The following is a 13751-nucleotide window of genomic DNA, read 5'->3' as shown; positions in this document are numbered from 1 at the left end:
GAATTAATTCAGTAAAGTAATTTCTTTGAAGTCTTACCTTGAAATTGTGGTGTTCATATAAGACAATGATACACCTTCAACAACACAAAATAGTGTGTGGACAACAAGGAGCATCCCTATTGAATGACTAGAAGCCCATGGGGTGAGAAAGGTTTTCATTGACCATAAATTAAGATTTAATATATAGAAGTCCATATCTTTAATTGTGGAATCGTAGACAAAGAATCTAAATTTTTTGATATAATTTTGCAAGAAAATGTCTTGTCAAGGAATGATATGATTGTAAAATGACTACAAGATGAATTTCACAAAGACTATTTGATGTCCACATTCTATCTAAACATACAATCAAAATAAATACAAAACTAATCTACCCAAATATAAAACTCTATCAAATCATGTTGGTGTTTTGATCATGCATATGATTTCCTAATAAAATTAGATCAGTTTAGCATAAGTGTGAATAGAGCATTTGTAGTCAAATTTAGATAGAATAACTCAAGCATCATCAATAAGAACAAATTAATTATTCAAGATTAAACATAGAGTACCCCTATATGCAAGCCTTGTCAATGTGTTCATATACTAATTTATTTGTATATGAAATATAATATGATTTTAATATTAGTTTTTTAAGAAGCAAAGGGAGTTTTGAAAAATAAAATAGACTAATAAGATCTCAAATTGTTCATAAACCATGCAAATTTGACACGTTCAAGAAGAGAATACTTACACAAAATGAAACTGAACCATGCTAGACAAGTTGAGTATTGGTCCTTCCATTTTTTTATTTGATATTTGCCTAACAATGACACATTCAAAATGTAGTTATGAGAAAAGGCCTAAAACAAATGAAATTGATTAAATAATGAAGGTATGTTAGTTTAAGCTTCACTTAGTTTTGAGAATAATTTAATATTCTCTACTTAACAAGGCCAACCATGTGAAGGTGAAATCTCATATGACCTCACTCCCCCTCCCCCTAACATCAATCTAAATTCTCTATTAACATCTAATTACATACTTCATTCATTCATCCATCCATTTATGAACTATAACATTCAATCAATACAATCACATAACATTCATGAATCATTAATATGATATAAAATTCATTAATACTAAAAACTAATCAAGAATTAATTAACATGACATTAAATTCAATACTACTATGTAAAATTCATAGATAATTACTTAAAATAACGTTCTTTCATTATCCAACAAAGTTTATCAAACAAGGATTATCAAAGAGCATTTTCAAAATAAAATAAAAATTTTAATTTTTCTTAGATTTCTTAAGGAAAACATTGATAGGAGAATCAATGTCTTCTTCATTCTCCTCCTATGGTGGCTGTAATGTCAAATTATGATGCTTCCTCCTACTTTTAGGAGCACAAGATTGTTGCACTAAAGCAAGGTCTCCTACAATAACAAGTAAATGGGTTGAATTCTCATACTTTTTTTCTACTGCTACAATTATTTCATTAACTAGTAGAACATAACATGCATTTTTCTTTACCTAAAAAAATGCCACATAATGTAAAGTAACATTTTGATTGGTCACCACCTCAACATGTTGAACACTTCGAGCATGCTCCACTCATTCACCATGATGTTCAACATGCTCTAAAATATTCAAGAAAAGGTTACACATATTCAACCAATTGTAATTGAAGATATTTATTTTCTATTAATAATTACATAATTTAGTCCCAATAGAAAATTAAAACCTTCATCACTATGATGCACATCATGGCCTTCGTCATGTGTAGGTTCTATGATTGGATTTGAAGGCTACAATGAAATGTCATGCACATTGTTATCATTGTTTGATATAGAAAATAGAAATACTCAATATATGTTGGAAATTAACACCAAACATGAAATTTCTCAACTATTCAATTTGATTTACTTTTCATTTGACCAATTTACCAGTATCTCATCTAGTGCACTAGATTCTTTAGTATGGCTTTCAGATTCTTGGTGTAGGCATGCAACCATGACTTTATAGCATTCATTCAAGACAATTTTTTATCTTCATCAATGGGATCTACATTGAATTTGGTGCCCCATATTTTTTTCTTAATATCATCAATTTTTCATGTATGATTTGATCAAACAAAATTATTTACAGCCTTATATTAAAAAAATGATATGAAAAACCATTTCTTCTAATTACAAGTCAAAAGTGAATTTTCATATAGCCACTAGAGCCAAGTTTATGTTGGAAAACCTTTTTTACTCTTGTTTCTATAGCTTTTGATTTATTTTTTAGTCTATTAAACATTTTAAACATGTTAGACTATATATTTACAAAGATCACTAATCAGTTCATGATTATATTCTACTTAATTATGATGGCATGCCTTCTTTTTCCCTCTTTTGGTTCAATTCCTATAGCCTTTTCTCTTTTGCATCTTCTCTCAATTCATTCCACTCCATCAGTGAAATCATAGGAGGATGCTTCTACTTTTGATTAACCTTTAGAGCCCTTCTATATTGGTCCCTCATAGTCTTTATTTGTTTGGATGCTCTTTTAAGAAGTAGGGCACTATCAAAAATGTGTTTTTCCAAAGAGGTCTTCTAAAGATCTAATGAGCTGATTTTTTAATTTAGGACCTTGTTCATTCCACCTTTTTTGAAAAAATAAATTGTCAGATCAATAACTTTAATATAGTATAATAAATGGAAGAAAAGAAAAATATTGTACCAATGATATGAAGCTACATACCTTATGGTGGGCCCAAATAGCTTCATTTTAATTTTAAAAAGAATATCATTAAAAAATCATTTCCTAAAAAACATCATGAGATTATTTGTCCAAAATGAGTTATGTATAAGTATACTACAATTATAATTTAAATAATAATAATTTTAAAGCACCTAGAAGCTTTGGTACTTTTAATGGAAACATGGTTTTCTTGTTTGACAATAGCAACCCCACAAATGAACTAGTACTAGTAACACATGCTAATCCAAGAAATGGTTTAGCTTCAGTAGTAGTAGCCTATGTTCTTGTATTAGATGTAAGTGTATATATTAGTGCACAAAATAGGTCCATGAGTATAAATGTACCCAACAAAAAAAAGCATTCCATGATTAGCACATAACAAAATATAGAAAAATATGGTTTTAATAGTTGTACTTGGTATAGACAAAGATGTTTGCAAGCTCCTTATTGTTAATATTGTAGTTAGCAGTATCAGAGTGGTGAATGAAGGAGGCATCCACACTTCATCATGAGATAAAGAATACATTGTTAGAAAAGACATTTGCAATAGATTAAGATCAATTGGGTACTAGAAGCATCCCAAACATAAGTTGAGTCAATAGTGCATGCTAAGGTTAAATGAATGGTTAAAGGTTTAAGGATTATTTACATGAAATCTATGTGCTAAAACTCTCACCATGTTGACCATGTTTCATAGGCATCAAAATTTCTTGTAAAAATAACACATCATATTTTAGATCATGATCCATAAGATAGTATAAAATATAAACATCTATTCAACTTTTATTATTGCTTAAGATTAATTACTTCTTAGCTTCCTTCAATTGACTCTATGTATCAATTCATCTTTGAGTGCCTTTGTCTCCTTAGTTTCATTTTGTCCCATGACAAAGGTAAGAATTTATTTACTATATTTATTTATCATCTGAGTAGCCATGAAGCCAGGGTCAATGCTATATACAATATCATCTAAATATTTTTCCTGAGTTTTTGATCACATTTGATCTGGTATCATTTTTGGTTTTCCCTATCAATAAGTATATAGTTGTGACTGTATATGAGCAATGTTAGTATGCTAATAGAAACCAAATTTAAATAAAGCTTCTACAAACTAAACAAAATTCATAAACTTCAAGATAGACTAAGATGAGCTCTCAATTGAGAATATGAGCCATTAATGGACTCTCTCAATAAGAAGCTCTCTTGTTGAGTAGCTTTGTCTAAATGGATAGGATGTATGCTCAATATGCTTCCAAAGGCTTCAATGGATGATTGTGGATTTTTGGTGTGGATAGATGGCTTTAGTATGGATTTGGCTCTCAAAATAGCATTATAACTTTACTTCATGGATTGTGTTATTTTGCAAAGGGGAAGGATCCAATTTATAAGCAAGAGGCTTGAGGGATTGAGGGCTAAGATGCAAGGATGGGAAAAAGCTTATGGAGGGCTCAGATTGCATGAGAGGAGAGCACATGGATTGTGCTTCCTTATAGCCAATCAAGGAGTGACACATGTCACATGGTGAGAGGATGGAGAAAAGGGGAAGGATGAGTCAACAAAGGAGGCTCAAGGGATAAAATCTTCATAAAGACCCTCATAATGACTTGTAAGAGCAATAAAAGGGCTTGTAAGAGTCATTTATGACCTAGTGGACTTCATAAAGTTTTATGGTTGAGATATTTTGAGGGTGATGAGAGAAATTTCGACTTGGAGTTGATTAGGAAGGTTTTAAACTTGTTTAGGCTTGTGCAAATGATTAGAGGATGGATTAGGATGGTTTAGGATTAGCTTAGGGATAGGCAAGTGGATGACATTTAATGAGGGTGGGTGAAGGAGGAGATATTTGTTAACTTTGGCTTGGGTTAGTAAGTCTTAACCCATGTTTAGGGAATGTGACAAGGTTAGGAGGGGATTAGGATTAGGTTTAAAGACATCTTCTAGAAGAGTCTAGACTTTGGATGAGGATAAAGACTTTCTAGAATAGTCTAGAATTTCCTAGGATGAGGATAAATTAGATTTTAGGAAATAAATAAAGTTTTATTTATTTCAAGGGTTTGGGTTGAGGAGATATTTATTAAAACTTTTTTAATAAACATGAGGATTAATATTTAATCTTAATTAAATATTTTGAGTTGGGATTAGGGGTAGGAAATGATGGGATTAGCCTTTAATCAAAATTAAAGAAGGATTAGAAGATTTTGGAAGAGGTTATTGGTCATAAGGAAATTGGCCAAGTTTTGGGCAAAAAATAAATTTTTTATTTATTTTAGGATTTTAGGTCAATTTATTAATTAAATAATTAATAAATAAGGAAATAATGTTTAAATAAGATTTAAACATTTTTGGGAGGGATTCCTTAATTAAATATTTTTAATTAAGATAAAGGGATTTAATGGCATAAAAATTAATTAATTAATTAATTAATTAATTAATTAATTAATAAATGATGATGTCATCAGGACTTTTTTAGAAAATAAAAATACTTTATTTTCTAAAGGTTTTTAGGTGTCTACAGTGACATCAATATCTATAAAATTCTATGAAAATAACTCCAAATCCATAAAGAGAAGAACATAATAATATGACATTTTATTTCTATATAATTTGTACAAATACACTAATTAAGGTTTACCATTGTTGAAGGTGTGTGAGGAACATCCCCGTGTGTGCCTTGTAGTGGACCCATGTCACCCTATGAAAAAGATTACTAATTCTTATCAATCAGTAGGGAAATAAAAGTAATAGACTTACCAAAAAAAAATTAATAAAATAGTAGATTTTATATTGGAGTCAATATTAATTGGAGACAATTGGTTTAAAATATGTTATACTTATGAGTCCCATGGTAGCAATTTTTATTGTATCTACACTACTTAAATTGTGATCTATCAAAAGCTCTTCCCCTACACTTATTAATTTTATCTCACATACAAAAATGTGATTTCCCTTGCATGCCTCAAATATACAATTCGGTTGCTTATTAGTTTACACAACTTGAGAACTATTTATAAAACCTACAATATTACCTATTCTTTTTGGCCTTCCATCAATATACATAGCAAGACTTTTTCTTTGTTCATTTTCTTTGCATTGTAAATAATTTTTTGACAATGCATACCTATGCATTTTTTTATTATTATACAATTCACATCCAATTATTGTAATTGTAACAAAGTCTTACATACTCCATCAATCAAACAACTTTATTATAACTAGCCTTTATGTCATCCATGGAAAATAAGCCCAAACCATGTACTGAAGACCGATCTATGCGATATATCCTTTCACTAATAGAAAAATTAGTGTTAACTAAAGAGATCTAATTTCTGCAATCCACTATATTAAAAAAAAAATTTTTTTGATTTAACTGTGTAAAGATTTTTACCTTAAACATTTTGAATCACACTATGTGATCCATCATAAGGATGAAAGAGAGAAAGAGATGTAAAACAAAGTGAGTTGCAGATGTTGACTAACCAAAAGATAAAGGGACCAAAAGATGTATCTTCCCTTGGTCCCTTTATCTTTTGGTTAGCCAATATCTATAACTCAATTTGTTTTACATCTCTCTCTCTTTCATCTTGATTATGGATCGTGTACTGTGATTTGAAATGATGATGGTAAAAATATTTACATAATCAAACCCAAAAATAAATCAATGTAAAATTAGTGTTAACTAGAGGTAGTTCCTTGGGTACCCATTCTTTTTGAAGATGTGTGTACCTTAAGGTAACCTTCCTATTGTCTTTGGTCTCATTATCATAAGAAAATGATCCCCCCTAAGCAAGGGAAAATTTCATTCATTTATTGATTTTTCTTATAATCTATTGAACTCTAGTTGATCTCCCTATTTTAGACCTACTAGATGTATCACTTACATAATGTCTCTATTACATTCTTTCTAATATGTATAGCATCAAACAAATGCACAATTGGGAGATCTTTGTAGTACGACAACCTAATAAATTGAGTACGATAAGTTTTTATTCCTCTAGGAAGTTGGTTGTTAATGTCTTGACAACCTTCATGGGCATACATTACATCATTACTAAATAAAAAAAAATATCAAAATATAAATTTTAAATAAAAATCATTAGATGGAATGACATTACCTTGATGATTCAGTCTATTGTATTCCAACTTCCACATACGAGGTGTCATTCTTCATGGCCTTGATGTTGTTTCTTTCCTATTAAAAATATATTTTTTATTAATTCAATACTTATGATTATTGTGGATAAAGTGCCTAAACTCATCGAACACCTGCTTTCATAAACCTCTTGAATGACAAGAGTTAATCTTTGGACCACAAACTAGACATTCAAATTTTCCCTTTGTCTAAAGACCTAAAATATCATGTGCAATTATCATGTGCAACTTAAACATAAAAAAATAATATGTAAACACTATAACATACCAAAAATATGTGACCTTAACACTATAACATAATGCAAAAATGAGTTAGCCCAAGGGCATCATGTATTGTCCATACAAGTAATGTATAGAATTGAAATTTCCTTTGTCCTATTGGTCTAGATATGTCATACATAGTGACTATTAGAATGGGGTTTCTAATACACCAAAAGACTAATCTATTAATGTCTGATACAACAACCCAACTTATAGTACACAATAGGCAGTTAAGCCCTTGTCAAAAATCTCAAGTGGAGCACTTGTTGTATATAATTGATTAATTGTGTATTGTCTTTGATGTTACACAAATGTCATATAATTATCATTCATTGTATGTAGATCTCACTCAGGAATTGAAGATAATTTTTTGTGGCTACTGAGCAATCCAGTGTTTTCCTAGTTCAAAAGGTAGTATCTATCGAGTTCACTCAGGTGCAAAGGAAAGTCTGTAGATGGTGAGTGTTAACTTAGCTCACTTGGTTAATGAAGAAAATTTTGGATGGAACCAATGTTAACTAAGCTTACTCAGTTAACAAAGGAACTTTGCTAGTATGTAGTGTTGACCGAGCTTCACTTGGTTAACATTGAAAAAAAAAATTTGAGTTAGTGTCTACCAAGCAAGGTTGGCTATTAAAGAATTTTTTATTTTGGTATATTGAGATCAATTAATTTATCTATTGGTTCTAGCTAACTAAGAAAATAAATATTAATTATTTTAAGTTATATATGAGCTGACTGTTGAGAATTTGAAGAGATGAAAAAAAAAGGGGAATATATATGTGATTTAATGATGCTAAGAGGAAGCGAATCAAAAGGATAAGTAGAATATCCTTCTGGATTTGAAAGTATACATTCAATTAAGAAGGATCAAGTACAAGCTAGAATTGAGATTTATAATCAATAGTTTAGGTCATCTCATTTTTAATCTCTAACCATTGTAGCAGTGATAGAAATCTCTTAGCAGAGTTGGCTTAGCAGCTATTTATAATTCCTCTAACAAGGTGGTAGTTCTATTGAATTTTCTAAAGAACTCTAACAAGACCACTCCTAACAGGGTGATTAAATCTTCTAACAAGGTCACACCTAAAAATTTATGTTGTAACCTTTAATGGGGCTGGCTCCTAATAGGGCTCACTTTAGAAGAGTGAAAATAATAACTAGTTGCAATTCATGATTTTACCCAAATTTGGTGTCCACGTTAAATCTTGGTGTCAAATGTGTTCATGCTATTTTTTTTCTATATTTGTAACTAAGTTAAAGTAATGATAATCAAAAATAAAATATTAAGATTTACATGTTAATTAATTTCTCAATGTTTATCAAGTTACATCATTTTATTTTATTTTAGGCATCAACAGAATCAAGTTTTGACAGAATTATTTTACTAACATCTAAGGGATCTAAGATTTATTTTTGTAGTAATTGATTCACCCTTCCCCTCTTAGTAACTCCTCTTATATTTTCAAAAATTGGTATCAGATCTTTTGGCTCTTTTAGAGAAGGTTTCAAGGACCTAAGCTAAAGACCAAGATGTCTTATAAAAGAGAGATTCTCAAGTTGAATAGAGATAATTTTCTAGCATGGCGAGGACTTATGAGGTTATATTTAGCTACTTTCAGTGATTCAAGTTGTAAATATCTTGATATTGAATACAAGACTCCCACTAGAACATTATTAGTTGAAGATATTGCTAAAAATAAGAATCATAACATCATCATGATTGATATTGAATCTGCTCTTAGTTATGTTGAATTTGATGAGGTAAAAGAATATAAATTTGCTCATGAAATGTGGACCAAACTAAAAGACATTTATGGAGGAGATGATAATGTAAGAAGTGCCAAAGAAAAAAGTCTTAGAGGTATTTTTGATTAGATAAAAATGAGAGAAGATGAAAACATTGCAAAATTAGTGGAAAGAATCAAAGCAAGTGTGAGGGAAATCAAAGCATTTGGAGGAGACATTGATGACAAAACTATTGTAAGAAAGATACTTAGAACTCTTATTCCTATTTATGAAATTAGAGTGTCTACTATTCAAGAAATGAGATTTGATCCAAATAACAAAATAACTTTGGATTCTCTAGTTGGAAGATTGATAGCTTTTCAATAATATTGACTTTGCATTTGAAGCCAAACTATCACTCAAGGAAAAGAGCAAGAAATCAAAATCCAATCAATTAGGAAGTGAAGAAGAAATAGAAGAAAGTTTTGATGGTGATCTTGAAATTGTTGAAGCCCTACTTGCAAAGAAATACTCCAAAGACAAAGGAAAGTACAAAAGAAAATTTCCTCTAATCAACTTTTCTAGTGAAGAAGTTGGTCATATTGTTGCTAGGTGTCCAAATAGAGAAAAAAAGGATGAGAAGAAAAGTAACAAGTACAAAGGCAATAAGGAATTAAAAAATTACAATAACTACAAGGAAAAAGGTAAGAAATCTTTTTTATGGCTAAAGATTATGATAATAGTGAAGATGAAATGGTATATATTGTTATAAAAGATGAATTTGATGATGAAGGAGATAAGATGCCACTTATCTATCATGTTAGCAAAAATGATACATGGATTATTGACCATGATTTTTCACATCATATGACTGGAGATAAATAAAAACTTGAACACATGGAATATTATGATGGAGGTAGTGTAAGATTTGGAAATAATGAACCTTGTTACATAAAAGGAAAAGGTTGTATCTCATCAACAACTTATATGTGATAATGCTTATTGGATTAAATGACTAAAGAACAATCTACTGAGTGTGGCATAGCTAAATAACATTTGATTCAAGGTAGAATTCATAGATGGAAAGGACAAACTATTGGATGGAAAAGGAAATCTAGTTGGATCTAGTGAGAAAAAAAAAGTTAATCTATTTTATCTTGATCTCAATGAAAGATCATGTTTTATTTCTCATATTGAAGAAAGCTAGCTATGGAGGAAAAAATTATGTTATGTAAATATATATAATTTAGTCAAGATAAGAAAAAATAAAAAAGTAAGAGGTATTCATAGTTTGAAGAAACTTGACATGGGTCTATGCAAAAATTGTCAAATTGCTAAGATGAGAAAGACCAGTTTCAAAAGAAAAAACTATCATTCTGAAGAAGTCTTAGAGCTTGTGGACACATAATTATGTGGACCTATTGGAATATAGAGTTATAGTGGAGAAAATTGTTTCATTCTTTTTATTGATGATTGTTCTGGAATGATGATTGTAATGTATCTAAAAGAAAAATCTAAAGCTTTTCAAAAATTCAAGTGGTACTTGGCAAGAGTACAGAAAAAAACTAGAAAGAAGTTAAAATGCTTAAGATTAGACAAAGGTGGTGAATTCATCTCAAATGAATTTAATGAGTTATGCATTTAAAAAGGAATCAAAAGATAAGTATCAGCCCTTGCGACACAAGAGAAAAATGGTATAGCTAAAAGAAGAAACAAATTCATCATGGATTTTGCAAGAACATTGATGATAGAAAATAATGTTACAATAAAATACTAGAAGGAAGCTATCAGCATTGTAGTTCATGCCTTGAATAGAGTATAGCTAAAGAAAGACTCAAATCAAACTCCTTATGAACTATGGTATGGCTACAAACCTAATATAAGTTACTTGAAAGTATTTAATAGAAAATGTTATATCTTGAAAGAATCTAGAAAAGGGAAATTTGATATCAAAGTTGATGAAGGCATATTTCTAAGATACTCCTATAGAAGTAAAGCATTAAAGTTTTTGAATTTTTCTACTCATAAAATCATAGAAAGTACGCATGTGAGAATTGATGTGTTTGAAAAAAGAGAGAAGAAAAAATAAGAAAAGAGCCAGAGGATTATAGAAGATTCATTTACTATGAACCTGATGCCCAACCAAATATATCTAAGAGAAAGTAGGATTCACCTCCTGAGTCCCCAAAATATCTAATAGCTACTGAGTTGCAGACAATGCAACCCAAGTCACAATCTGAAGGACCTCAGTCAAGTCAAAGGCCACCAAGCTAATTGAAGAGCAAATCAATTCTAATGGACCAAGTCATAGACAGTGGGACCCAAGCTTGATACTAGAGTTCATTATGAAATTAATGGAACTCATTCCAAGTCCAAATAACCTATGTTAGTAAGATATGTCAAAAGGCATCATGAACTTCATCAGATCATTGGAGACAAATCTGGTGGAGTAATGACAAGAAGAAAATTAAAAGGTACATGTTTACTTGTTGAATTTGAACATATAAATATTAAAGATGCATTAGATAATGAAAGTTGCATTGAAGCAATGAATGAAGAAATATAACAAATAGAGAAGAACAAAACTTGGACTCTTGTTCTTAGACCTAAGAATAAAAATGTAACTGGCACAAAGTGGGTGTTTAGAAACAAGCTAAATAAAGATGGAAAAGTATCTAGAAACAAAGCAAGGTTGGTATGTAAAGGTTATTCTCAAGAAGAAGGTATTCATTATGGTGAAACTTTTTCCCTTATTATAAGATTAGAAGGTGTTAAAACTTTACTTGCATATGCAACTCACAAATGATTTAGAGTTTATCAAATGGATGTTAAATCTATATTCTTGAATGAAATTCTTGATGAGGAAGTCTGCATTGAACAACTAGAAGGTTTTTTATATCCTACCAAAAGAGACATGGTCTGCAAATTACACAAGGCATTATATGGTCTCAAGCAAAATCCCAAAGATTGGTATGAAAGAGTTCACAATTACTTGGTACATATTGGTTTTCAAAGAACAAATGATGACAATAGTTTGTATATCAAGGAAGGACTAGACAAGAAGATTGTATTGGTAGAAATATTTGTTCATGATACATTATTCATAGGAAATGATGACTTGTGCAAGACATTTTTAGAAGAAATGAGTAAGGAATTTGAGATGTCTATGTTTGGAGAGATAAAATTCTTTGTTGGATTACAGATTCAACAAAAGAAAGATGGTATTTGCATTACTCAATCTAAATATATCAAGGAGATACTAAAGAAATTTGGAATGGAAGACTCAAGACCAGTTGGAACCTCTATGTGTACTGGACATAAGCTTTCCAAAAATGATGATTCCAAAGGGGTAGATTAGACCACATACAGATTAATGATTAGAAAACTACAATATGTAGTGCATTCAAGGCCTAATATTACATTAGCAGTTAGTATGGTGGCAAGATTCTCAACAAATTCTAAAGAAAATCACATGATAGCAATCAAAAGAATCATGAGATATCTAAAAGGTACTGAAGAATATGGCTTATGGTACAAAATAGGAGGCAATTTAGACTTGAAAGTATTTACTAATGCTGATTGGGCAAGAAATATTGATGGTAGGGAGAGTGCTAGTGGTGAAGCATTCTTTCTTGGTAAAAGACTAGTGTCTTGGACAAGAAAGAAACAAAATTGCATCTCTCAATCCATAGTAGAGGCAGAATATGTGGTAGTAGTAGTCAATTTTTTGAACATTATTTGGTTCAAACAATTGATGATAGGAATGAAGATAGAGATCAAGGATCTAGTTTTCATATATTGTAATAACACCAATACAATCAATATATTAAAGAACCTAGTGATGCATACCAAAACAAAGAACATTGCTATAAAATATCACTTCTTAAGATATTTAGAGCAAGGTAAAGAACTTAGATTAGAATATGTAAATAAAAAAGAACAAATTATAGATATATTCACCAAAGCCACTACCTAAAGATGCATTTCTGTATCTAAGAGGTAAGCTAGGGGTCATTCCCCTATCTGAAGTTCACTAAATAAATATTAGTGATGCATCAACCAGAGCATATTGAAAATTAATTAGTTGGTGTAGTATTGATAAAGGAATATTGTAAATGAATCAATACTTAAGGTACACTGATATTCATTGATCATTATCTTTGGCATGTGTTGTCAAAGAGGGAGAATTTTATTGTCATATCTCATAGAAATTTTTTTTAAATAGGAGAACTTTTTTGTAAGAGATAGAAGTTTTCTGTTATAAAATTTTTATGAAGGGATGTCAAAAAAAGAAGATTAAACTTGGTCTAATATCAAAGGTAGAGTTTTCTATTAGAAGAAGTTGCTACAAACAAAAGTTTTCTAGCAGAGGGAGAAACTGAAGACAAAAAGAATTCACACTGGCAGAGGGAGTTCTCATGGATATGAATCAAAATGAAACTAAGGATATGTTCCTTACTTTATTCTTGTTCCAAAAAAATTATTGTGTTATGACATGTTGTTTTGCCATCAATGCCAAAGAGGGAGATTATTGGATACAATTGATTAATTATATATTGTCTTTGATGTTACACAAATGTCATATCATTATAAGTTAGTGTATGTTGAGCTCACTCGATCATTCAAGATAGTTTTATGTGGCTACTAAGCAATCCAAAGTTTTCCTAGTTTAGAAGGTAGTGTCTACCAAGTTCACTTGATCACCAAAGAAAAGTCTACTAATAATGAGTGTTAACTAAGCTCACTCAATTAATGAAGAAAATTTTGGATGGAATAATTGCTAACAAACCTCACTCAGTTACCAAAGAAATTTTTCTAGTATGTAGTATTGACCAAGCTTCAATTAGTTAACATAAGAAAATAATTTATGAGTTAGTGTCTA

General features: G+C 30.2%; 1 pseudogene; it reads right to left on the bottom strand.

The window, feature by feature from the left end:
• LOC149580030 (putative anion transporter 3, chloroplastic) overlaps window positions 1–195 on the bottom strand; it is a 71148-nt pseudogene extending 70953 nt beyond the window's left edge.
• Between the last annotated feature and the right edge of the window lie 13556 nt (window positions 196–13751).

This window comes from Cupressus sempervirens, chromosome 1 (genome assembly GCF_028749045.1).
Source record: "Cupressus sempervirens isolate cs-2001-9-10 chromosome 1, ASM2874904v1, whole genome shotgun sequence".
Lineage (NCBI taxonomy): Eukaryota > Viridiplantae > Streptophyta > Pinopsida > Cupressales > Cupressaceae > Cupressus > Cupressus sempervirens.
Note: the sequence above shows the minus strand (reverse complement) of the source record. Positions and strands in the feature narration are given on the sequence as shown.